Here is a 26,209-nt window from a genome sequence, read left to right as displayed (position 1 = left end):
GCATAGTGTGATAGAGCGTCATTTGACATAGAATGTCAGACTACATTTACGCTATTGAATTACTCCAAATAAATTCCAAAAGTTAAGAGAAAGCCACAGAACAGTCAAGGGTAATCTTTTAGAATTGTAAAACAAATTAAAAATGCAAAAGTGCATAGTGAAAAAAAAATTAAATTTTGCTGCACAACAAAGCAAAATTTTGTGTTATGGGGAAAATTAAGATCCATCTATAATTAAAAAATGTAGAGACAATACATCTCAGCTGTAAAACCATATATTAGAAGTTACTGCCTAATTATAATATGAATACCCCACTTACTAGACCATTTTTGCTCTCTCTCTTTCTCTCTCTTGCAATAAAAAATATAAAAATCTGGCCACCTATTTTCTGTCCCTTGTTTTGAAAGGCCTAGTTTCAATTAAAAAAATAGTTCTGAAGTTACTATTTTTAATAGCTTTTTTAAAAAGTGTGGAATTTGGTTGAAAACCCAAATCAATTTAAAATTATTTTCGATCCATTGGTTGACATGCTCCAAGTATTCAAGAATGCTAGTGGAAACAGCTGGTCTAATTCTTTATGTAATTCTCTCTTTAAATATTAAGTAGCACATATAAATATCCACATAAATACATTAATTTTCTACAGTGGAATTTTTAGGAAACATTCTGAGTCATGAACACACTGTAGTTTGATTAATATTTAAGAATTTGAATTAAATTTACTTTGTAGAATGGAGTTATGTGATGTTTCTTAAAGGATACTATTTACCTTAGAAATACTTTGTACTTCCTTGAACACTTAATATCATGATCAGTCTAGTCTTAGAAGGTAAAAGATAAAAAAAGGAGGGGTTATCAAGTTGTGATTGCTTAAATAGAAAAATCTGAAAATATTTAATAAAATAGCACTATTTTTTTTTTATATTTAAAAGCAATATAACAGTCTGAGTTCAGATAGCATATTCACTTGAAGTGAAATCATGTCTTCTGAAACATCAAAATATTTCAGTCTGCTGTAAGACAGCAATTTGTGTGGACTCAAAATTCCCATTCACATTGTCATATGAGGAATAGAAAAGAATCCTAATACTCTTTGTTCTGTACTAACCAGTTAATATTCTTGATTCTCAGTAAATCTGTAACAAAAGTCTGAGGTTTATCTGACCAAATCACAGTTATTCCTAGTTAGACAGATAGTCTAGGATAGGCTTCAAGGCTTTCTTTATCATCTCTGGAGTAGCCTCTTTCCTTTGGACGCTTCGTTATGTTTTATATTAAGCACCAAAAGCCATGGAATAGAGAGGTATTCACACACCATTACATGCAGAAAAACCGTTTGTGACTAGTTTAGATTTCTACATCCTACTTTTTTTGACAGCTGTTTTGGGTCAGTCACATCTTCAGAATTCTTTCTTTACTAGATCTTTTAAAAACATATTTTTTGAGATAACAATGAAAACACTAAGAATATGGTTGAGCAGTCACTGGAAATATTGTTACAATGACAAATTTCCAGTAATGTGATGGTCATTACATTTTGTTTCTTGTAGGCTAAGGCACTTCCTTTTTTTTACCATTCCAAACATAAATGTGAGTTTCCATGCCAAAGATCAACAGGATTACATCAACTTCCTTAGAAGAGAATTTAGAAAAGCTTTTGAGCAGTGAAAAACTTTAAGTGATGATATTTTTCACAGCCAAGAGCAAAGGTAAAATAAATGCAGTACCAGAAGGCAAAGAAAAAAATCAGAGTTCTTTGACCAAAATCTCTGAGTCTATGTTTTTTTGTCTCAAATCAAAGAACTGCTCAGAAAAGTCTGTGCTACAGGAATAATGCATGTCTGACTGTTTAATCTGGGAATACTAGTCAAGGCTTCCCCCTCATAGCTGAAAAATACCTCAGAAATCACTCTTTATATACATTATTTAATAAAAATTCAACTAGATTATTAGGAAGAAGTTGCTATACTAAGGAATTCTAAAGAAAATGGTGAGAGGGAAATGGTGGAATGGACTGAATTCAGTATTGCTACTGAAAAGTTTACTGAATAACTACGTGCTCTGAGCTTTTCCAGTTTCTTTTGTAGCTGAAAATAACTGGACAAAACTACTTAATCAGCTAGTGATTATTTCAAAGCGCTCTTTTCTGTTACAGAACTGATTAACCTGTAATGGACATTTTTGTTCAGAAAGCAGAGTTCTGTGAACAATGTCTTTTGAGGACCAGATCTGTTTTGTCCCCTACTTGGCGATCTCTTCATATTTGCTAAAGAGACTTGAAGAGATAGAATATTTTATCTGCTTCAACAACATGCAACACTAATTAGAAGACTCTTCAGCATGCTCAGTTCTTATAAATAAACGTTTCCCAGTTTAAAGTTGAGAAATGGCAACAGAAAAGTGCACTAAGAAAAGCTACAAAAAAGGCAGGAATGGTGACAGAATTAGATCCCCTTATATTTTATCTCAGCCATCAGGGTGGCTTTTAATCCTCATTTAAACACATGTTTTTGTTCATCTCCCTGAAGTTCTCGAAGGATTCCATGGAATGAAAACTGCAAACAGATTTGAATTAGAAGTTTGTATTCGTCGTGAGTCTAAAAGAAATTATGTCATGCTTAAGGCTCAAAACCATGGCTTTTAGGCCTGCAAACTTTGCATTTGTTTGGATAAAGGCCTTGTAGCCCAGACCCGTGAGAAGATAAGAAACACTAAACAAAACAAAACAAAACAAAACAAAACAAAACAAAACAAAACAAAAAAAAAAAAAAAAAAGGCGGCACACACCTCATCCAAATACAAGATATGGCATGTATTTGCCAGATGAAAGCAAGCAGGATGTACTATTAAAAAGTGGTTGAAACTGGATGCTCACAAATTAATTTTCTTTACATTTATATCTCTGTGGCATTGTTTTTATCAGTTGAAAATTACCAAATAAAACTGAACAAAAAGAAGAGAGGGCAAATGAAAAGGGAATGCTAAAATCTTTCAACTGTCTTGCAACTACTTCAATTGATTTTATAGTCAAACAAATAACTTCTGCTGAATTACATATATACTACTTATCAATTACTACTCATGAATAACTAATATTCCTCATATATCATTATTTTAATTGTAAGGGACATTTGCTTACATTTTAAAACTTGTATCAAAATGAGGTTCACATGACTGACTGGATGCCAATATCTAAATACTCTTGACATTACAATGACTTGGAGCCCTTCACAATTCCCAAGAGTTTTTCCAAGGTTATCCTTGCATAGATTTCGGTTGACAAGCTCCTTAAGGTCATCTTTACCCAGGTTCAAATCAATACTGTCAGTTCTTCTGGCCATGCTTGCAGCAGAAGGATATATGAGGTTACTTTACTAACACCTGTGTTACTAAAAATAAAATTATGTCTTTATCAAAATCAAAATAGTTGTATCAGTATGGTCTTATATATCGCTCCTCTTAAGTCCTTCAAACAGTGATGCTTCCCTTTTTTCCCTGCACTTAATGACACATTTTTAGCAATTTCTTTCATCATCAAACAGCAAATGTTGTCCTTTCTTGTAGTGTAGTCTGAAAGAAATATATACATAGATTTGAACAGTAGAGCATGGCCACTGGGCTATTGTGGGAAGCAAAGCAATTCCCTGAGGAGACTGTGGGTAGCAAAGCTCCTTAGGCTGGGTAAAACCAACAGAAAGACCCATTATTGTAAAAACACTGAGAGATTAAATTTTAGGGTAACCTGCAGATGAGATGTGGTGAACAGTATTCTCAAACCTGAAACTACAAAGCATTATCTCTGGTCCTGGGGTTGTAGTAGCCATATGCTTAGATTTTTCTCCCAGGAGAGAGATGGTGATGAGCCAGTTTAGTAAATGGCATAAGGACATCTTGACATTTTTTGCATGTCTACGAAGTTTCTTGTTGCTCAAAGTAGCTGCTTCAGTTTATTTGTTAGTGGGGGGTTTTTTGGTGTGTTTTTTTTTTTTTTTTTCCCCACTTTGGTCATCTGACATATTAATGCCAGCTATAACCAGACATTGATGACAGTTATAACGTGTTTATATTGCCCCAAAAATATTTTTAACATGATTCACAAAAGTTTTGTAAAGCCCATAATCTTTTAAGCAGGTAAAAGGTAAGGTTACATGTAAGTTCTTGTTAAGTGTTTATTAGCAAGAAGTGGAAAAGGCATTCTTCCCCAAATTATCCCAGTCTTCCAGCCTCAGAATGGCCATACTATTTACAAGTGTGATCTTTAATTCAAGTTATTCCAAGATAGTTATTCCAAGTTATTCCAAGATATTTCTCTGCTGGAAACCTTTCCAGTCAGGTACCTTCAGGAAAGTGTACAAATTATTGGGAAGGCAAAATGGATAATCAGGGGGCTGAAAAAAGTTAAAACCCAACCAGTATTGAAGAAAGTACCCAGAGAAGGTAGGCAAATGCATATACAAACCTCTTTTATCATACCTCCTCTGAATTTTGCAGTACTAGGAACTGGAACTATCTCATCATTTTAAAATGAAAGTAACTGCTGTAAAACTGCATCACAACAAAAATAGAATTACCATGCAAAGGCATAGAAAAACTCTGGCACTGACATGATGTAACCAGTGCAAGCAAGCTATTGAGTTATAAGCACAAGCCAGAAATTGTGTTACCCAACTTCATTGTTAACTTGAGGATTAAATGAAATACATAAAAAATTATAATTCTGAAATGTTTATCAAAATTGCTACAAGGCACAGTGTAGTGGTTCTTTAGAGAGACCCAGACATCCGTTGATGGCAAAAGGAAAGAGAGTCTGCTCTTTGCTCCGGGGGGGAAATCATGGCTTTATTTTTGGGGATCCTGCCCGTGCAGAGTCCGGAGCCCAGAAGCTCCTACCTCGTCCTGATCCCATGCCAAAGTGGCAGCCCGGTCTCCTTCCCAGGGCTTTTATCCAGGGGGCAGGACCCAGAGGCAGGGACAAGCCACTGCCCAATCAGGGAAAAGGTGGGAGTGGAACAGAGTTGGGTTACATTCCAGTGTGGGAGGATGGGCAGGACCCAGCAGGGACAAACCACGTGATACAGTTTCCAGGGAACAGAAGAAACATTACAAAACCCAATATAAAAATGAAATGCAAAATAAACCAAATTAACACACTGCAACAGCACAGTGCTCATTGACCACAGATCAAGGGTATTGGAAGTATTAGCATTATAGCAAAAACATAAACTGATGAGACCTTTAACTTGCTTCTTTCACAAAATCCTATTTGATAGCAATAGAATTGAGGATGAAGTAGAGGACAATAGGTCAAAGACGACAAGAAGACAATGCTGAGGAATCAAGGCAAAAATATTTGGAAAAAGTCTGAAAAATTGCACTTTTCTGGACATATAAACCTGATCTGCTTAAACCTGCAAAAATACATACACATAAAATCTATAAGTATTTCTTTAAATAACTGCAAGAAATTGACTTTTACTAATATCATGACAGCAAAATCAGACACAATACCTCTATATATAACTTTACTACTCCTCTATTTAATTGCAAAAAATGTATTTAAACTGTGAATGTAATAAAAAATCTTGATATGCTGTAAAACACTTGGAATCCAATTTTGTGGGAGGAAGATAAATTGCATGATACAATTTTATGAAAGCAATGTAGCTAATAGCAGTTAGTGCTGATTCCAGGGACATAAGATATCCTTGTTCAGGTACTAAAACTTTCCTTTGAAACAGTTCTTTATAGAAGGAATTGTGCTGAAGGACTAATTCTACTTTTACTTTCTTACTAATCAATATTGTTTCATCTCATTTCTTTCCTGAAGGTTAAAAAAAAAAAAAAAAATCTCCTGGGTTGTGGATAATTACAATGGGCAAAGCAATAGTGTGCAGGTTTATTGCTCAAATAATAAAGAAATAATGCAGGATAGCAATAAATACCAGTACATTAGATGTACTTTGCACACCAGCAACAATTCCAATAAAAGTTGAAGGTTTGAAAACTTAAAACTGATCTGAATAGCCCATGAAGAGCAAGTCAGCTGTTTAAGGAACAATTTCTTTTGAAAAGGATCCTGGGAGGGTAAAAACCACATTTCTTAATGCTTGCTAAGGTCATTTAACAAAACTTGTAAATGTAACACAAAAATCTTTAAAACATAAACCATTAATTTAGTAGCCAGAACATGATAATCTATGATTCTACATTCTGAAGTAACTAAATACAGGTAACATGCTAAATATCTGCTCCTCTAACATTTTAAAAATCAGATTAATCCAAAATTAGTTTGGATATTTCCAAAAATTTTTCTGAGAAAAAAAGTTTGTCCCCTATAATGGCTCCTCTTGCTTGAAGAGAATCCTGGGAGAATTATTGTGAAGGCTAAGTAACCCAGTCTCAAATTATACAGAAAGTAGCAAATTCTACTCATTCTCCCAGAAATTCATAATGACTAATGTTGACAAGATCACAGAATATTCAGAGTTGGAAGCCACCCACAAGGATCATCCAGTTCAACAGTTAAAGGAACGGCCCATCCAGCAATCAAATCTACAATCTTGGCATTACTAGCACCATGCTCTAACCAACAGAGTTAATCTCTTATTTCATAAAGTCATAGAACTGGCCATGCAAATTCTCCTTTTTATTATTTATTTTGAAAGATAAATACAGGGACAAAGAGATAACCACCATAAACATCAAAGATTAGAACTTCAATAACCTGTAAACGTGCAGGTGCACTTCACCTGCAAGTTCTTTGGTATCTTCTAGGTGCTGGGGAACAGCTTGCATGAATCAATGTTTGACGGATTAGTATCAACACCATGTAATTTAAAGTAGCTTTCATTTTGGGAAAATAGAGAAAATTACATCATTTCCAAGGAGTATAGTGAAAATCAAAAGGACAAGTACTATACTTCAATTAACTTACTCTAGTGTATTCAAAAAGAAGGCACCGATATTTATATCTATAATAACTGCTTAGTAACAGACAATTCAGCTACACACATTTTTAAGACAAGAATAGTTAATACAACTTGGTTAAAAATTAAATTGTCTAGAGGAATAAAGAAGGTTATATTAATTCCATTTTAGAGATGCTGGAAACATCTTTGATGTTTAGGAAAGTTTAATTATTTAATCCATCTCTCTTTATTTCACCAAATCCACTGAAAACTGATTGTCTTAAAAACAATTTTCACCACTTACATTGACTTGCTAATGTTAAATTTTCTCAGTAATTTTTTTCTGTAACATTTCCAAGTTTTCCTAACACTCAGTCATCATAAGCTTCTATGGCCCTTATTCAGGCAAAAGGTCTCTGGAAATGATAAACAATTGTTTTGTGATCCTCAAAGGGGAAAAAAAATTTTATATATATATATATATATATATATATATATATATATATATATATATATATAAAAGCAGTTCACTTGGGCAATCCCTTCACTTCATATAAGATGGTTCAGATTTAAGAAGACCATGGTAACTGCTCCTAACAACATCTGTAAATCTAAGAGAATTAGTATATAGATGTCTTCATCCATCACAGGTGAGAAATCGGTTGTCAGAATGGTCAGTGCTGTTTCCTTAGTGTAACTTGATTTAACTTAAGGTCAAGGAAATTTAAAGGCTGCTCTGAAAACATGTCTGCTTGCTTTCTCCAGAATTGTTGAAATGCAAAGCTTGCAACAGTCACCAATGTCCACATAAAGAGTAGAGAAGAATGATTTGGCTTTTTGTCTACTTATTGCTTTCTTATTTTGGAGAAAACTATAACCACTGTTTCTCTAAAGGAAGGAAAAATGATAAAGTTTAAAATGTCAAATAGCAGAAAATCCTATGGCTACTAATAGTTCAGAAAATTCATACTGGAATTTTTGTTGTTGTTGTTCATCCAATTAAAAGACTTCATCCTTAGCCTGCCCTGTAGCTACTTCTCTAAGTATTTTAATAAATCTGACTTTTACATGGATATTACTGGATCTTCATTCATACTGACATATATTTCTTCCCCAGTGCAATATATTTACTATGCTTTTCTGATTTCATACACTTATTTACAGATTTTTCTTGAGATACTAAAGATATAATTAGAGCCATTTCTCAGATGATATTTGTGCTTGTTAGTCAAAATAATTAATCACTGTGCTTAATTAGAATCTGATTTTAGAGGTTTGCTTTTTTCTGCTTTTCTTAAAATTTCTTTGATGAGAAAATACAGTTCCAGATGTCATTTAAAAACTGCAGTCCAGCCTCTTAAGAAATCTGAAAAAAATTTATCCAGATTCCAGGGTTTAAAAATATGTTTTGTTTCATTCTTACATCTTTATTGCCTTAATTCACCTATTTTCTGTAAAGGGTTAATTATGGAACTATAACCATGATATGAATGTATGAGTCTTAATTTTCTCAACATTGATATAACTTCAGAATTACCAATGTGGCAAGCATGCATAAAATGTAAAATCTTCATAGGAATCTAGTTTTGAAAAGGTAAAAAAGAAAAAAAAAGAAAAGAAAGAAAGAAAGAAAGAAAGAAAGAAAGAAAGAAAGAAAGAAAGAAAGAAAGAAAGAAAGAAAGAAAGAAAGAAAGAAAGAAAGAAAAAAAAACCCCAAAACTTCTAAACACTAGATCACATAACAATCAGAAAAAATATTTATATTTAATTATATGTTGCTTTTCTATAGCCATTTTTTTTTATAATATGGTACTTTTATTCATATTTTTTACCGTACTAATTAGTAGTAATGTTGTCTGAAACACTGTGACTGAAGAACAGTTTATTAGTAACTGCCATGAGATCTCTATCCATTTTCTGATTCTGGAACTCCAGAAGGTGTTTCTCCTTTCCCATGGGTGCAGTGGAAGGAGACCAGTTCTTAATTTAATGTGTGAAACCCATGTCTTTCAAGCTAACCTTTCGGGAAATAGAGTTGAAGTAAATTTTTACTTCTTGCATATATCAATTTGGAAGATTCATTTAAGTGCGATGTACTCATACACAAACAAACAAACAAACAAAAACCCCCACTACAAAACAAAACAAAACCAAAAACAAACAAACAAACAAAATCAAACAAACTAACTAACAAAAAAACCCACCAAACAACAGGAATATATTTATGGCTTTCACATATTTCCATGTTATTAGGCATTAACATAGTGTGCCTCTTAATTTTCAGTGTTTGTAATTGGGCTATTTTACTTATGCCAAAATGACTCTATTATTAAATTCAGCAAATTCTGCTTCTTTGTTTTCTCCCATCATTGGTGGAAATATTTTCCTCAAATATTTTTGTTTTCCTAGAATTTCCTTCATGATGTCTACTTTTCTGACATTTTGTAGCCTTCTTCAGAAAAGACACAAGCAGAGATTAAAGCAGAAGTGTGGACAGAGGTGTAACAGAGCACATTAAAATGGCATCTGATGTCTTTCTGCTCTTATTTTGGAATATCCTATGAGATACTATGCAATGATGAAACCATATTTTAAACACAGTAAAGCCACTGACCTGTCTATCAGTGGCTCGTATTCAATCCAGATTGTTGAGGGACTTGTTTCCCTTAGAAGATGTCTAAATCATTTTATTAATAAAGCTGCTAAATATCCACATGAACCATATTTCAAAACGTAATCTTAGCTCTGGGAATGCTGTGGAAGCAACACAGCTAGATTCAGACCTTTTTTATCCATGATAGCTCTAGATGATTTAAAATTGATTTAAAGCTCAGCACGTAGATCCAGCTTGGAATTAATATTATAAAAATTTTACATTTTGATAATTAAGTTGAACTCATAGCTTCTTTGGAGTATTTTTGTCACCTTGAACTAAATCATGACCTCACTGGGCAGATAAAATATTGTCTGATGGTAGTTTCATAACATGCCTCTCATCTATAGTTCTCTGCAGTCTCCACAACTGTGTAGAATACAACAACTTTTAGTACTAATTTCAGACAATGAAGCCTACCTGAAAGAACAACCCAAAAAAATGAGCCTTCAACTAGATCTGCCCATCTCTGAATGATTAAATTAACCTGGACTGGGCTGGAAAAGAAAAAAAAAACCAAACCAATTGCAGACTCTTCTAACACATTTGAGGCACAGGGTTACAAAAATCCAGTGATGGTCATTGAGAGATGCCAGTGGTGATTTAAGCCAGTGAGATAATATAAATGAAAGAAATATAAAGCAGTTGAAATGCAGGAGCACAGGAGCAAACATACAGGTGTGTCTGGCATTGTGTATTGACGATTGATGGAGAGACGGAAAGACTGATTCGGTGATCAGAATTCGATTTTACTCAGGTTTCCCAAAAGCTTATATCCCATTTCAGGAAGGTTAATAATTTTCCACTACAATAATTAGGTTAAAAAATCATACACACAACTCATACATTTACAACATTTTGCTTGCAGAGCGTTGATTGAATCTTCTCTCTTCCTGTAAACAGGTTTAATCCCATCTTCTGTAATCTTCAAGGCTCTGCTTGTTCCTGCCATGGCATCTTGGTTATCAAACTAGCCATGCTAATTAAGTCTGTTTTACTCTCTGTCTTGTGTATTCCCACATTGTGGAGAAAGCTGAGCGCACAGTGGTGTGGTGGTTTCAGGTAGATTTTGGGAGAAACCCTCCCACGGGGCCCCCCTCCCCTCCTCCAGCTGGTTCGGGAAAAAAGATTTCCTCAGAGAGAAGTGGAAAAAACCTGTTTATTAAACAGGCAAAGCACTCCCAGCACAATACCCGATGACAAGAGCTTCGTGCCGCTTACGGAGGGATAACAAACTTAAAGAAAGTCTCCTCTTGAGGGTCGTCACTGTGCTCCACCGCTCCGTCTCTGCTGACGCTGGGAGAAAAGGAGATGTGCAGGGCTGGTCTTGGTGGGGTGGGTCTCCTGTGGAGGCCCCCGGTGCTTCCCCAGGTCCTTAGCCCGGAGAGGTTGGAACAGTTCCGAGGAGAGGACAAAAAAAGCAAAAAGGAAGGAAAAAAGGACAAAAAAAGAAAAAGAAAAAAAAAGGCAAAAAGCTTCAGCTATTCTACAGCGTCTAACTACGCTAGCACTAAACTAACTAACTGCCTGGGAAAAAACAACAGAGCTTCTTTCGTCTTGCCGTGTTCCAGCTCCCCCGCTTCAAGGTCACTCCGATGAGCAGAGTTTTCCTGGGGAAAAACAAACCGCGCTTGCCCTCCCCCCTGCACCCAACAGACGATTGGGGATACACAGTCACCCCAGGACATCTTCCACCCCTTATCCCCATATCGTTGACTTACAGACAGAACCAATATATATTCCACATAAAACTTCCATCCATTCTCCCCACAGAAAAAAAGAATACAAGCAATACCCATCATGCTCCTGTCACGTTCCACACTGAACCACTAAATCCGGGCCCCAGGCTGCAGGGCAGCAGGATTCCTCTCTCACTTACTCATACCTTCAACACTTGCTCATATTTTCAACACTTAACACATACCCTCTCACTTACATATTTCCTTCTATTTCATTCTGCGTGGTTTAATGTACAGACAATGGCAATAACATTCAGTAGACAGTGATGTTTGTAAATGATTCTCACCCAACAATCAGATCTCCCTGAGGTACACATTGTGTTGTTCCATCTTTCTGCATTATCCACCATGTGCAACCTGGTCCCTGAGCAAAGACAACCCCACGAATGGGTTTGTCTGAACTTGAGGCAGACTTGATCCACATTGTCTTCCCTAACAGACCTCTGGCATGCACCACTGGGACTTTATCTCCATCTATTGTATGCAGAGGCTCAGCCTGGGCAGGGCCTGCTCAGTTGGTGGAGCCTCGGGTGTTGGCCAACCAGGTGGCCTTTGCCAAATGCTGCTCCCAATTCTTGAAAGATCCCCCACCCAATGCTTTCAACTGGGTTTTTAACAATGCATTGTGCCTCTCCACTTTGTCTGCAGTGGGTGCATGGTAGGGAATATGGTACACCCACTCAATGCCATGTTCCCTAGCCCAGGTGTTAATAAGGCTGTTCTTGAAATGAGTCCCGTTGTCTGACTCAATTCTCTCGGGGGTACCATGCCTCCACAGGACTTGCTTTTCAAGGCCCAGGATGGTGTTTCGGGCAGTAGCATGGGGCACAGGGTAGGTCTCCAGCCACCCCGTGGTGGCTTCCACCATTGTGAGCACGTAGCACTTGCCTTGGCGGGTTTGGGGAAGGGTGATGTAGTCAATCTGCCAGGCTTCCCCATACTTATACTTGGACCATCGCCCGCCATACCATAGCGGCTTCACCCGCTTGGCCTGCTTGATGGCAGCACACGTCTCACAGTCATGGATAACCTGAGAAACACTGTCCATGGTTAGATCCACCCCTCGGTCTCGGGCCCACTTATAGGTGGCATCTCTGCCCTGATGGCCTGAGGCATCATGGGCCCATCGAGCTAAAAACAACTCTCCCTTGTGTTCCCAATCTAAATCAATCTTTGAGACCTCTATTTTTGCTGCCCGATCTACCTGCTCATTGTTTCGATGCTCCTCATTAGCTCTACTCTTGGGGATGTGGGCATCTACGTGGCAAACTTTCACAGGTAGTCTCTCTACCCTGGTAGCAATGTCTTCAATGTCTTTCCACTCCTTAGCAGCCCAAATTGGTTTCCCTCCACGCTGCCAATTAGCCTCTTTCCACCTCTTCAGCCATCCCCACAGAGCATTGGCTACCATCCATGAATCGGTATAGAGGTAGAGCCTCGGCCACCCCTCTCTTTCAGCAATATCCAAGGCCAATTGAACAGCCTTGAGTTCTGCGAGTTGACTTGATCCACCCTCTCCTTCAGTGGCCTCAGCAACCTGTCGTGTGGGGCTCCACACGGCTGCTTTCCACTTCCGGTTCATCCCTACAATACGACAGGAACCGTCAGTGAAAAGGGCATAATGCATCTCCTCTGCTGGCAATTGGTTGTATGGTGGAGCCTCTTCAGCCCGTGTCACTTGCTCTTGTTCTTCATCTGTGAGGCCAAAGTTTTCACCCTCAGGCCAATTGGTAATTATTTCCAAAATCCCAGGGCGATTCAGTTTACCCATACGGGCGCGCTGCGTAATAAGAGCAATCCACTTGCTCCATGTGGCATCAGTGGCATGATGGGTGGAGGGAACCTCCCCTTTGAACATCCACCCTAGCACAGGCAGTCGAGGTGCCAGGAGGAGTTGCGTCTCTGTACCAATCACCTCCGAAGCGGCTTGAACTCCTTCATAGGCTGCTAAGATTTCCTTCTCAGTTGGGGTGTAATTGGCTTCAGACCCTCTGTAACTTCGGCTCCAGAATCCCAGGGGTCGGCCTCGAGTCTCCCCAGGCACCTTCTGCCAAAGGCTCCAGGACAGGCCATTGTTCCCGGCTGCTGAGTAGAGCACGTTCTTCACATCTGGTCCCGTCCTGACTGGGCCTAGGGCCACTGCATGAGCGATCTCCTGCTTGATCTGGGCAAAGGCTTCTTGCTGCTCAGGGCCCCAGTGGAAATCATTCTTTTTGCGGGTGACCAGGTAGAGAGGGCTCACAATCTGACTATACTCGGGAATATGCATCCTCCAGAAACCTATAGCACCTAGGAAAGCTTGTGTCTCCTTCTTATTGGTTGGTGGGGACATCGCTGTAATCTTGTTGATGACCTCAGTGGGAATCTGCCGCCGTCCATCTTGCCACTTTATTCCCAGGAACTGGATCTCATGAGCTGGTCCCTTAACTTTACTCTTCTTGATAGCGAAACCAGCTTCCAGGAGGATCTGGATGACTTTCTTTCCCTTCTCAAACACTTCTGCTGCTGTGTTCCCCCACACAATGATGTCATCGATGTACTGTAGATGTTCCGGAGCCTCACCCTTTTCCAGTGCAGCCTGGATCAGTCCATGGCAGATGGTGGGGCTGTGTTTCCACCCCTGGGGCAGTCAGTTCCAGGTGTACTGCACGCCCCTCCAGGTGAAAGCAAACTGAGGCCTGCATTCTGCAGCCAGAGGAATGGAGAAAAAGGCATTAGCAATGTCAATTGTGGCGTACCATTTTGCTGCCTTGGACTCCAGCTCGTACTGGAGTTCCAGCATGTCCGGCACAGCAGCGCTCAACGGTGGAGTCACTTCGTTCAAGGCACGGTAGTCCACAGTCAATCTCCATTCTCCGTCAGACTTGTGCACAGGCCAGATGGGGCTGTTGAAGGGTGAGTGGGTTTTGCTGACCACCCCTTGGCTCTCCAGCTCACGGATCATCTTGTGGATGGGGATCACAGCATCTCGAGTTGTTCTGTACTGTCGGCGATGCACTATTGAAGTGGTAATTGGCACTTGTTGCTCTTCCACCTTCAGAAGACCTACAGCAGATGGGTTCTCTGATAGTCCAGGCAAGGTATTCAACTGCTTAACACCCTCTGTCTCTACAGCTGCTATCCTGAATGCCCACCTAAATCCCTTTGGGTCTTTGAAATACCCATTTCGGAGGAAGTCTATGCCCAAAATGCATGGAGCTTCTGGGCCAGTCACAATAGGGTGTCTCTTCCACTCATTTCCAGTCAGGCTCACATCAGCTTCCACCAAAGTAAAATCTTGTGAACCCCCTGTCACCCCAGCAATGGAAACAGATTCTTCCCCTACATGTCTTGATGGCATTAATGTGCACTGCGCACCAGTATCAACCAAGGCCTCGTATTTTTGTGGTTCTGATGTGCCAGGCCAACGAATCCACACAGTCCAAAATACACGGTTTTCCCTAGCCTCTACCTGGCTAGAGGCAGGGCCCCTCTAAGGCTGGTTATCCTTCTTTCCTTGAGCATATGTCTTAGAGGTTCCTTCAAGGGGGTCGGACATGTCATTGTCGTCATACCTGGCAGTTCGGCTACGGGCAACTGGAGCCGCTTCCCTTTTGGTGGAACTCCCTCTTTGAGTCTTGACTTCCTTCAATTCACGCACCCGTTGTGCCAGGGCAGCTGTAGATTTTCCATCCCATCTGTTCATATTTTCTCCGCAATCCCGCAGGAAGAACCACAGCTCAGCACGTGGAGTGTATCCTCTCTCCCTAGCCGGGGAGCGTCTATGTTGGGTACCAGAACCTCTGATCTGCACTGCTGAGATTTGGAGAAGGTCCTCTCTAATCTCCTCCCTGAGTTTCTTATGATTTTCATCTATCTTATCCTCTAGTTTCTGTAGACGTGTTTCTACAGCTGCGATCCTGGCATGTGTTGGGCCATGCACAGCATCTGCATATGCTCGGAGCTTCTTGGCCATATCAAGCACCGTCTCCTCCATGTCCTCCCGCTTCATTACTGCTAAAGCAGAAGCGTATTCTAATGGCCCGAGTCGTATAAGTTTTCGCCACATCATAGATGTACATGATACCAAGTCTGGGTTCCTAGTGTTTATATCATCTGAGAAAACCATCTCTGCCACCACCATTTCTCTCAAGTGTTGAATCCCTTGTTCTATGGTCTTCCATGGGGTTTGCTGCATATAGAGATCATCTGCACACAAGTATCTTTCTGCCACACTTCCTAGGACCCGTATCCAGAGACTGCAAGGACTAGCCTCTCTCATCATCTCCTGGTCGATGACTGGATCATGTGACAGGGATCCCAGATGCCTCGCTTCAGTGCCATCCAGAATTGTAGCCTCGCCTGCAGCATCCCAAAGACGGACTAACCAACTAATTATAGATTCATCAGGTTGTCGCCGGTAATCTTTTCTTAGGCCCCGAAGGTCCTTCAGGGAAAAGGAATCAATATTTGCTTCTGATCCTGTGCTAGAAGCTTTGGCTTCTGATTTTGGTGAGGGTCCTTCTCTTGGGTCATCATCGTCCACTGGTTGATCGGTTTTGACTGTGTGCTTCTTTGCTGGAGCAACTGCCAGGGGCTTTGGCTTACTGTCTGCTTTAGCTGCCAACTCAGGCTCAGGTTCTAGTCTAGCTGCTGGCTTCATAACTGGGGTGTTGACTGTAGCCTGAGTGACTGGGGTGGCTGTTGATTTGTATCCTTTCCCCCCTGCCTCTGTCTGCTGCCCTACAGTCTCTAGCAATGTGCGATAAGCATATGCCAGGGCCCAGCTTACTGCAGCCATCTTCTCCCCCTTAGAGCCATCATGGTACCTCTCTTTCAGGTATTTCCCCAACTCCACTGGATTCTGAATTTGTTCCCGTGGAAAATCCCAGACTACAGGGTCAGAGAATTCCTTGAGGAGTTGGCCCATGTCCTCCCATTCTCCACACCACTCAGGATTTCCTCTGCCTGGGTCAGGAGTTTTATCAGCCCCTCTAGAAATCTCAGCCCATATTCTAGAGAAGCTGCAGACCGTATAGAGGAGGCTTACCAGATGACATACCAGAAAGATGGTCTCTTTAACACTCAGGGGAAACTGAACATTCTCCAACAATGATTTAACCGATTCAGAGGAGAAGAAGGAAACGAAAGACTGCAACGCTTCATCCTCTGCTCCTCCTCCCACAAACAGGGTGAATAACCATAACCATGACCCATACATAGTAGGAAAAGATCTCAACACCTTTATAAACTTCCTACAAATTAATATGATTAAACCAAGGCCAATAGCTACTCTAATCCGTGTCCCTCTGCTGTAAAAACTGCGTATTAGTGACAATATTGGGGCTATCTCTGGATATGCAAATAAACCTAAGGACCACAAAGGTATTAAGACCTCAAAGAAGCCTGAGGATCCAAAACACAGCAAGGCCCTCACCCCAAGAGACATGAGGTCAAACAGCATAATTACTGACTGCTAAATACTAATCAGTACAGGGTTTTTCCACTCTCTCGAGCCCCACGTATGGGCACCAATAAGTTTGTGGTGGTTTCAGGCAGATTTTGGGAGAAACCCTCCCACGGGGCCCCCCTCCCCTCCTCCAGCTGGTTCGGGAAAAAAGATTTCCTCAGAGAGAAGTGGAAAAAACCTGTTTATTAAACAGGCAAAGCACTCCCAGCACAATACCCGATGACAAGAGCTTCATGCCGCTTACGGAGGGATAACAAACTTAAAAAAAGTCTCCTCTTGAGGGTCGCCACTGTGCTCCACCGCTCCATCTCCGCTGACATTGGGAGAAAAGGAGATGTACAGGGCTGGTCTTGGTGGGGTGGGTCTCCTGTGGAGGCCCCCGGTGCTTCCCCAGGTCCTTAGCCCAGAGAGGTTGGAACAGTTCCGAGGAGAGGACAAAAAAAGCAAAAAGGAAGGAAAAAAAGGACAAAAAAAGAAAAAGGAAAAAAAGGCAAAAAGCTTCAGCTATTCTAGCGTCTAACTACGCTAGCACTAAACTAACTAACTGCCGGGGAAAAAACAACAGAGCTTCTTTCGTCTTGCCGTGTTCCAGCTCCCCCGCTTCAAGGTCACTCTGATGAGCAGAGTTTTCCTGGGGAAAAACAAACCGCGCTTGCCCTCCCCCCTGCACCCAACAGACGATTGGGGATACACAGTCGCCCCAGGACAGGGACCAATCACAAAATGATGGGAGGGGGTCTCCCGGGCCCCAGCCTATCACTCAGCACGCTTCCTGGAGTTTTCTAGAAGCCAGGGAAGGGTCTCTGAGTGACAGGCAGGCGACCACGAGGAGGGGGGGGGATTGACAGCAACAGGTGCAGGGAAGGGATGAATGACAGAAAACGTCTGGTTTTACAATAGACAAAACAACCAATGCAGAAGGGAAAACCAATGCAGAACACAGGGGTATACAGTGGACTCAGCCATTATAAAAATAACTTAAAAATCTTACAAAAATAACTTAATAACTTAATAAAACAATTCTCACACCACCACATCTCCCCCTTTTTTGTTTTTTCAAGAGGAGTGGGACTGGAACGGAGGAGGGAGGTCTGTGATGCTGCGTTGGGTACCCCAGTCCATGCTCTCCTTCATCCGGATTTTCTCCATCATCTTCCGGGGCCCCTTCCAGCACCTCCTCTAACTTCAGTCCTTCCTCCTCAGAGCTCTCCTCAGTTGGCATGATGATATGGTTGACTGAGGGGGAGTGTGTGGTGGCAGAAATTAAATTATACAATATCTTTTTAAGTAAACCGAACGCAAGCATAATTAACAACAAAATAAACAAACACAGCAACACAGTCTTTATGATGGATGAAGCCCAGCCGGAGATTCCCCAGTTAGTAAAGAGTCCGCTCAGCCAGTCATCTGTCAGCATCTCTCGCATCTGTCGGATGGCAGTGTGGACATCCTCTGCTTTCGATGACAAGTTCACCAGGGTGGCCCACACGTTTGCTTCTGGTTGCGGGACCAGCCATCCGACGACTGAGAGACACAGGCTGAGCGATATCAGGGCTCAGAGGGTTAGGTGGAATTTCCTCGGAGCAGGGAATCTGGTCTGGGTGGTTGCCACGTTAAAACTAAAACACTAAACACAAAGTTATTCAGGGTAGGAACAGTAGGGGAAAGGAAACTCCGCCCAATGATGTTGCCCTTGTTTCCTCTTCCGCCTCCACGCTGCGTCTGCTACCTGCGGACTGATGACTGGTTTGGATCCTGAGCCCTTAGGAACGTAGGGCTTCACCCACTTGGATGGAATCCACCTTGGTCCCGTGGGGGTGGACAAGCATGCGTATCAACGTGCCCACGTGACCAGGTCATGTGGCCCTTCCGTCCTTCTGGACTCAGGATCCCTGACCATGACCGGGGGCCCTTCTCGGATGGAGAACAAGGAGCTCGCTCCGAAGTGCCTTATGATTGGTGGATTGAGACCTTCAAAGGAACAGTTCAAAAAGTTGATGGTAAAACGTGCCCTGGCCAGTCTGACCGCTGGTGTTTCTGCTTTGAGGACCCACTGCTGTTGATGTAAAACTCTCTTGATGGTACCATGGGTCCTCTCGACCATGGCTTGACCTGTGGGGGAGTGGGGGATGCCGGTCTTGTGCTCCACCCCCCATTGCTGCAGGAAGCTGCAGAGCTCTCTGGACTTGTACGCCGGGCCGTTGTCAGTTTTGAGTTCCTTCGGGACGCCCAAGAAGGAGAAGGCGTGGATAAGGTGTTTAATGACATCCCCTGCCTTCTCCCCTGTGTGGGCAGAAGCGAACACAGCTCCGGAAAACGTGTCTATGGACACATGTATATACTTTTGGCGGCCGAATTCAGGGAAATGAGTGACATCTGTTTGCCACACCTCACAGCTTCTCAGCCCCCGGGGGTTAACCCCTGCATGCAAGGTTGGTACAGCATGCTGGGAGCAGGACGGACACACGACCACAATTGCCTTGGCCTGTTCCCGTGTTAGGTGGAAACGGCGAACAAGGCCAGGCGCATTCTGATGGAACAGTTGATGGCTGAGTTTTGCCTGCTCAAAGATGTTCGGCAGGGGGGCCATCTCGGCAGGGGCAGCGAGGGCATCTGCCTTCCTGTTTCCCTCCGCGATGAACCCCGGCAATTCGGTGTGTGACCTAGTGTGCATCACAAAAAATGGTTGCTCTCGGTGGGAAACTAACTTGACTAATTTCGAGAGCAATTCATACAATGCAATGTGGGACACCTCTTGAAGGATGGCCTGTTCCGCTCTGGACACCACCCCCGCTACATATGCGGAGTCTGTAACTAAATTGAAAGGTTCAGGAAACCTCTCAAAGGCCCTAACAACTGCGGCCAACTCAGCAACCTGAGGTGATCCTTCCACCTCAGCTACATTAGCCTCCCACTGCAGAGTTTGAGGGTCCTTCCAAGTCAAAACTGACTTGTGGGACCTTCCGGACGTGTCAGTAAAAACGGTTAAGGCTTTGAGTGGCCTTCTGCTGCGAACCTCTTTTAATGATAATACAAATTTGACATCCTGATTAAAAATTTTGTGGGCAGGCCGATGAATTGAAATTTGCCCAGTAAAGGAATCCAGTGCGAACTGTAAAGCTTCATTTTCTTGAAGCAGGTGTTCCAACATTGACTTCGAAATTTGGCCCGATCTCAACCCGATTGGGATGTGAATACACACAAAGTCACAACTGGCCAATTCTCTGATCCGGAACCTTGCTTTCTGGATCAGCTCAGCCACCAACTCCTGCGGCCGGGTCATCCTTTTGGACCTCTGATGGCTCAGGAAGACCCACTCTATGATGGAGAGTGGATCTTTCCCGTCTCGGCCCTTTTCCGGGATGTCTTTCCACTGAAAGATCATCCTGTGGAGGTGCGGCAACTTCCCTAGAATAATAAATTTGAAAGGCAGCTCGGGGTCAAATCAATGAGCTTGCCTTGAGGACATAGCGTCCTGAATTCTTTCCAGAGCCTTTTTTGCTTCTGGGGTAAGGGCCCTAGGAGAACTGAGCTCCTCTCCCCCTTTCAATAAATTGAAAAGGGGGGCTAGGTCTTCAGTGGTCAAACCTAGCCAGGGCCTTACCCAATTCAAAGCCCCACACAGCTGGTGGACATCCGCGAGGGAACTTACCTTTGTTTTGATGGCCAATTTCTGCGGAACAATGGTCCGCTTGCCGATTTCCAGCCCGAGGTACTTCCAGGGTGGCATCCGTTGAACTTTCTCCTCCTGCAGCTCAAAACCTGCAGCAATCAATGCATTGATTGTCAGGTCAAGCGCATGTGTGAGCACATCGTCAGTCGGGGTGCACACCAGGACATCATCCATATAATGATGGATGATGGCCTGTCCTGCGGCTGCGCGGACAGGGGACAACAAGGAGGCAACATACCACTGGCAGATGACTGGGCTGTTTTTCATCCCCTGAGGGAGTACCCGCCAGTGATAGCGCTTCCTTGGGGCTTCTCGGCTGATGGTGGGAACCGAGAATGCAAAACGTGGGGCATCGTCCGGGTGAAGAGGAATTTGGAAAAAGCAATCCTTGATGTCAGTGATGGCTAATTTCCAATTTTCAGGGAGCATGGTTGGGGAAGGCATTCCCGGTTGGAGAGATCCCATGTCCTCAATGACATTGTTAATTTGACGGAGGTCCTGGAGGAGGCGCCACTTGTCTTTCCCTGGTTTCTGAATCACAAAAACCGGAGAATTCCAAGGGCTATCTGTTTCCACAATGTGTCCTTTTCTTAACTGCTCCTCCACGAGCTCCTCGAGCGCTTTTAATTTTTGTTTGGAAAGCGGCCATTGCTCCACCCAAACTGGATTATCAGTGAGCCAATTAAGTTTTTTGGTGGGACACTCTTCAATGGTCGCTGTGGAAATATCCACTGAGGGGTCGGGTATGTCAATCTTGACCCCCCATTGAGCCATGAGATCCCTTCCAAGCAAGGGTTCCTTGTAATTTAAAACAAAAGGGTGGATATTTGTCAATTGCCCTTTTGGCCCCTTAATTTGTACCACGCTCTTTGACTGTCTTGCCAATTGAAGCCCTCCAACACCCTGGACGTGTCCAGCTACGTCCTGCAAAGCCCAATGTGACGGCCAATCCTGGGCTGGCACGATCGTCACATCTGCCCCGGTGTCCAAAAGAGCTGTGATGTCAAGTGTTTCCCTGCCCACCGTGAATTCGCATTCTACCTGGGGCCTTTCTTCAGTGATGGCTTGCACAGCGCAAGCCATCGGGACCATTGATGTGTCGTTTGGCCCTCGGGCAAGGATGATCTGTGCGATTATTTGACCTTTCTCCCAAAAGGTCAAATGGGTGCATCGCAGCCAGAGAACGAGATTCTCAGGGTTGTTGACTAAAATCCCCGGGAGAATCTCGATCTCTTGCGGGGTGTACTTACAATCCCCGATGACAACAAGTTCCTTCCCTTGGACTGGCCAGGTGCTTTGTTCCTTTAGGTTTACTGACAGGAAGGTCCAATCCACGCTTTTCAGGTGCAAGGCTTTGGTGAGCTCCAACCTGAAAGGTTCCTTCTTGGAAAATGTTATTAGAATATGTTTTGACAGGTCACGGTCAGTTTTGAAAGTCACGTCAGGTGTGTCACGTCCGGTAAGAATATCATTTTCGGTTTTGGGCAGCGTATCATTGGCGCTTGTTCTTTCTTTCCCCCCTCCCACTGCCTGGTCCGCTCTATTTGTGTCACCGCGCCAGGCGGACCTGCGCTCCTCCCTCAGTTTAACTGACGGGAGTTATCTCCCGTCCCTCCCACTCTCCCACTTCCCCCGCCTCCCCCTTTTTTCTTTTTCAACAGTTCAATGTCGTCCCTCAGTGGGCAATTATTGGCCCAGTGTCCCGGCTCCCGACAGATGATACACTTGGTTTTTTGGGGAGCATGCGGCCTGCGAATGTGTTCTTGCTGGGTGCCAGATATTGCAGCCACTCTTGGTGTTGTTGATTTGGCATTCCAGTCATTACCCTGCATTTAGGGGACCTTGAGTTGGCACACCCGAAGCATGTCTTGAAGGGTCGGAGGAGGGTCTAAAGGGAGACCAAGAATTGCAGTCCTGCACAAATTGCTCGCATTTGTGAACACCATCTCCCTTAGGATCCCTTCTCTCACGGCCACTTCTGACACCTGAACTTCAATTGGTCGGGTGAGCCGCTCCACAAACTTAGTAAAAGCCTCTTTGGTCCCCTGCACGATCTTATAATATGGAATGATGGGGCCATCTGGCACCATGCTGAAAAAGGCTGTGACCGCATGCTCCCTGATGGTCTGGAGGGCTTTGGTTGGGATGCCCGACGCTTGGTCTGTCGGATCCGTCCACCTTCCCTCACCCATGAGGTGTTCCAGGGTGAGGGCATTCTCATTTTCAATGATCGCAGTCTCTGGATCTGTGAGGAGACTTGGCAAGGCCGCCCTAAGCAGCTGTTTCCATGCTGCCTCCCATAGCTTGAACTCAGTGGAGTCCAGGAGGCAGGAGAACAGCTGCCTAAGGTCAGCTGGGATGACAACAGCAGCTTCGAGATTAGAGCGGAACAAGCCCCTAAAATAGGGGCTGTCCTGCCCATAATCCCGATGAGCCTTGCAGAGGTCTCTGATGGTGGCCTGAGAAAATGGGTGGTGGACTGCTCGAACATTGTGCCCTCCTCGGGAGCCCTTGTAGACAACTGGAGACACTGAGGGAACAGGGGAAGGCTGATGCATCCCTGCAGGCTCAGGCCCTGGCCCCGCCCCCTCTGGGCCCAGACCGTGGGAACCGGAAGGGGGAGCGTGGGAACCAGCAGGGGGAGCGTGGGAACCGGAAGCCCAGCAGGCAGGTCTTCCGGCAGGGGGCGTGGTTTGGGAACCCGATGATGTCATGTGGGCGTTCCTGTGGGAGGAGTAGCTGGGAGGAGCTGAGGGTGGAGTCCTTGAAGAGGGTGGAGGCATGGGCGGGGTCTTTTGGGGGATAGGAGGGGCCGAGGAGAGGAAGGGGTTGGGCTGATCAAGGGCGGGAAGAAAGGGATTGAAGGAAGGAGGGTGGGGGGATGGGGAGGACCGTGCCATGCGGTCTCCTCCATCTTGGGGATAAGGGGTAGGGGAGCCATTTTGTGATGTAGAATCCTCAGCTAAACTAAATCGAACTCGGGGTCTGTTAACTGGGGAAAATGGGGAAGGGTGGAATTCTCGAGCAGTCTGGCTAGGACTGCCCGGGAGGGGGGATCGGGGGGTCCTTAAGGGCCCTGAGCTGGCAGGCTGAACCCCTGCTGCTCCCTTAAGGACTCCCTTCTGGGGATGAGGAGAAAGGGCAGGGGGACAAGGAGAACAGGGGGCAGTTTGTCTTGGGGCTGGCTGTTTCTGCACCTTCTTATTCATTTTTGTAACAGCAGCTGAAAGCTGCGAAGCCAAATTAAGAAATTTTGAAGCATGTTTGTCCCCTGAGAGAGCCAAATTATTAATTTTATTAATCACAGCTTGCCAAAATTTGGAGCTGTAAATTTGCTCTGGAGACGTATGAGGAAAGTGCAGGAACACCCATCTGACAAACCTTTTGAGCTCGCCTTTTGAAATTTTTAACTGGGCAAACTGAAGAACAGAATTAAAACTATAATACAATCCTTTCTGAGCGGCTGAGAGACCCATGTCTCTCACAATTAGTTTCTGCCGCTCACCGACTAACACCCAGGCAAAATCAAAATTAAACTTAAACCGCGGGTTAAACCTCCTAAAACCGGGTATTTTTTCCCAAAACCAGTCCTGGGGAGCCGCGATGAAATTAAAATGCAGTGTCCTAAAACTCTCGGGAATCGCCGCCCACCTGACTACTGCTTTTAACTTAAAATTTAAAAACGAAAGAGAAAGTAAAAGAGTTCCGAGGAAGGTTTCTGCGGGGGAATGAGGCAAACCACCACCCCCCCGAGCCGCGCGGCTTGAAATCCCCCCCACTCCTGGGGGATCCCTTTCCGAAATAGGGTCTTCTTCCCGAAGAACCCTTCCCAAAAAGTAAGTGCCCTCACGAAGAGCAACTTACCCCCTCCTGGAACAAGACGAAACCTGGGGTTGTCGGTTTCAGCTGCCTGAAGTGGACCCGGTGGGTGCTCCGGGTTGACCACTTCTCCCCCAGGAGCGTGATCTCCTGAGAGCCGCTGCAGCCAGGGGTAGCGGGGCGTCCAAAGATTTCTTCGGCTGATTCAACAGCCTAAATCCGTGCCGCGGGGTCCGCCTCGTGTCCTGAGGGTGAGGGCCCCGAGCTGGGCACCAACCGCTGTCACTGTGTCCAATTCGCGCTGACCCGCGCGTCCACAGGCTAGCTCAGAGTTTCACTGTGGCAACGTGGTATGATCGGAGCAGCGGACGAAGCGCGCTGCTTCCTCTCTGTGGGATCTTGGATCCCACCCTCAGCGACAGGCACGTTGATGACATAAGCGACCTCGGCAACTGAATGAAAGGCGGACTCTCTCGGGCAGGATGTAACATAGGTTTATTGAGGCAGAGGGAGCGCGGGGCTCTGCACGCTGCAACCTGCTGCCCAGGAGAGACCCTGAGGCCAGGCGTGCGGCAGGTTTTAAGGGGGGGTGGAAACAGGGGTGGCGACAATCGGTCAGCCAGTCACAGGAATCGGGGGGTTAACCGGTGGTGTGAACCATGGAACTGGGGACCAACCACGAAATGATGGGAGGGGGTCTCCCGGGCCCCAGCCTATCACTCAGCACCATTCCCGGAGTTTTCTAGAAGCCAGGGAAGGGTCTCCGAGTGACAGACAGGGCGACCACGGGGGGGGGTGGGGGGGGGGGGGGTGTGGGATTGACAGCGACAGGTGCAGGGAAGGGATGAATGACAGAAAACGTCTGGTTTTACAATAGACAAAACAACCAATGCAGAAGGGAAAACCAATGCAGAACACAGGGGTATACAGTGGACTCAGCCATTATAAAAATAACTTAAAAATCTTACAAAAATAACTTAATAAAACAATTCTCACACCACCACACCACCACAATTCTCACAAAACTTTGGTTTTGGGCTCTTGATATCTTCATGTTACAGAATAGATTTGGTACATCTCAGTGCTGACTTAGACTTTTTATTAAAGCTGCTAACACCACTCTTGATCTTATATGTAGTTCTACCCTGGACTTTTTATTGAATCGTGGAAAAAAAACCCAAACATGCTCTCTCATCCACTGGGGTAAAAGTAGATAAAGATAGTACAATCAAAAAAGCAATGTTTAGCTAAGTAATCTACCAAAGCAATTAAAATAAAATTGTTCAAAAATAGAATTTTAATTACATTCAGGTTTGCAGCTAACAGAGTAATTCAATGTAGAACATCTCATTATATAATAATAAGGTAAATTGATAATACCTTTGCACTTTGATAGGAGATGCAATTCGATACTAAATTAGACTGCTTTCATGAACTCCAGGTATCCCACAGGGCTTATGGTCTGTTTAACACTTAAAAGAGCTATGTATCTGTAGCTGTGTATCATTATACATTTTTGTCCTGGTTATTTCATTATTAGTTTCACTCCTTGTTTTTCAAGTGCAATCATGAGCCTAGTAGCCAGACAGAAATCTACAAATACCACAATCCATCACTGAAAAACACTAGAACCTGATTTTATAAGTTTAGTTTTTTAAAATTCAAATTAAACAAGGGTAAGTTGATAACAGTGTACTTAAAAATGACTAAATAAGCTGGCTGAACATAGGTACTGAGTTTGCAAAAATTATTTCATCATCATGTGATTCAATGACTGAGATTGTCATAATTATTAGATGTTACTTCCACAAAAAACCACGCACGTACTTGAAGAAAATAACACTAAAAATGATTTAGACTGCAAGGTCAAGCTTTGAGAAAAAGACATCTATCTTGAGGGCTTTTGGATAAAAATAAAACAAACTATTTCAGCATTAGTATTACTAAATATAAATTGGGAGATTACTG

Source organism: Hirundo rustica, chromosome 3 (assembly GCF_015227805.2).
Source record: "Hirundo rustica isolate bHirRus1 chromosome 3, bHirRus1.pri.v3, whole genome shotgun sequence".
In the NCBI taxonomy this organism is placed as follows: domain Eukaryota; kingdom Metazoa; phylum Chordata; class Aves; order Passeriformes; family Hirundinidae; genus Hirundo; species Hirundo rustica.
This window is presented reverse-complemented; position numbering follows the sequence as displayed.